Source organism: Otolemur garnettii, unplaced genomic scaffold (genome assembly GCF_000181295.1).
Source record: "Otolemur garnettii isolate 467f Iridium unplaced genomic scaffold, OtoGar3 scaffold00002, whole genome shotgun sequence".
In the NCBI taxonomy this organism is placed as follows: domain Eukaryota; kingdom Metazoa; phylum Chordata; class Mammalia; order Primates; family Galagidae; genus Otolemur; species Otolemur garnettii.
Genome location: NW_003852397.1, coordinates 48,909,874 through 48,911,927, shown reverse-complemented (window position 1 = coordinate 48,911,927; position 2,054 = coordinate 48,909,874).

Below are 2,054 nucleotides of genomic sequence, written 5' to 3'. Positions count from 1 at the left end.
TTTTTTTTTTTTGTGATTGTTGTTTGACAGGCCAGGCTGAGTTCAAACCCACTGGTGTATGTGGCCAGTGCCCTAGCTAAGGGCACCGAGCCAGCTATCTTTTTTTTTTTTTTGCTAGCTATTATTTTTATAAGGCTTGCCTTCATTTCTTTCTGTTTTATCTTTACTCCCCAGATATTCCTTTTGGCACTGCCTCATTTTTAATTTATTAAATATTAATATGAGAGTTCAGATGCTTAGGCTACATTGTTTTTAATCCTAGGTAACCTTCAAGCTGTAGTTGAGCCCTTCACCCAGGGGCCATGCTGAACACCCTCACATTGTGCACATTAGGTGAGATCCCGCCAATCACCTTCTCCCCTCCCTATCACTAAACTATATTTGTGTTTTTCTTTTGTGTGGGCATGTAATTGGTTTCATATTAGTATTGAACACATTGGATTTTTTTTCCTTTTTTTTTTTTTTTTTTTTTGTCAAGACAGAGTTCTACCCTATGCCCTGAGCAGAGTGCAATGGCATCACAGCTCACTGCTACTGCAGACTCAGGCTGTGGGCATCCTGCTGCCTCAGCCTCCCAAGCCACTGGGATGACAGGCACTTGCTGAGGTGCCCAGCTGGGTTTTTCCAATTTTTTTCATGAGTCAGGGTCTCACTCTCGCTCAGACAAGCCTTGAACTCCTGAATTCAAGCAATCCTCCCACCTCAGCTTCCCACAGTGCTGGGATTACAGGCGTGAGCCATGGAGCCTGGCTTTTTTTTTTCTCCCATTCTTTAGATACTTTACTAAGAAGAATGTGTTTCAACTCCATCCAGGTAAATAAAGTCTCCATCTTATGGCTAAATAGTAAGTACTCCTTGGTATACATATACCACAATTTGTTAATCCATTCATGGGTAGATGGGCACTTGGGTTGCTTCTATGCCTTGGCAATTGTGAATTGAGCTGCAGTAAACATTCTGATGCAAATGTCCTTGTGGTTAAATGATTTTTGTTCTTCTGGGTATAGATACCTAGTAATGGGATTGCGGGATCAAATGGAAGGTTGACTTTTAGTACTTCAACAAGTATCCATATTATTTCTTTCCATAGAGGTTATATTAGTGTGCAATCCCACCAACAGCACAGAAGTATTTCCTTCTCTCTGCATCTATGCCAGCACCTGCAGACTTGGGACTTTGTGATGTGTGTTAATGTCTCTGGAGTTAGGTGATATCTCAGAGGGGTTTTGATTTGCATTTCTCTGATGATTACGGATGATAGGCATTTTTTCATGTGTGTGTTGGCCACTTGTCATCTTCAGGGAAGTTTCCATTCAAGTCTCTTGCCCATTTATAAATAGAGTTGTTTGCTCTTTTCTTGTGAGTTGTCTGTAGATTCCAGTTATCAGCCCTTTGTCAGATTCATAGCATGCAAATATCTTCTCCATTCCGAAGGCTGTGTGTTTGCTTTAGTTGTGGTGCCCTTGGATGTGGAGAAGCTTTTTAGATTGATCATGTCCTATTTATTTATTTTTGGTGTTGCTGCAATTTTATGAAGAAGGGGGTCTTCTTCATGAAATTTTTTCCCAGGCCAATATTTTCAAGCGTTTTCCCTACATGCTCTTTTAGAATTTTTATCATTTTGTGTCATAAATTTAAATGTTTTATCCAGCAAGTCAATTTTGTTTTTGGGGGGCCGGGGGCTGGGTTTGAACCTGGCACCTCCAGTATATGGGGCCGGTGCCCTACCCCTTTGAGCCACAGGCGCTGCCCTGCAAGTCAATTTTTGTCAGTAGTAAGAGGTGTGGGTCCAGTTTCAGTCTTTTATCTGTGACTAACCAGTTCTCCCAGCACCATTGATTAAACAGAATTTTTTTTTCCCCAGTACCTGCTTTTGTTTGGTTTATCAAATATCAGACAATGGGCTGAGTGCCTGTAGCTCAGTGGTTAGGGTGCTGGCCACATGCTCTGGGGCTGGTGGGTTTGAACCTGGCCCAGACCTGCTAAACAAACAAACAAACAAACAAACGTCAAGCATTGTGGTGGGCGCCTGTAGTCCCAGCTACTTGGGAGGC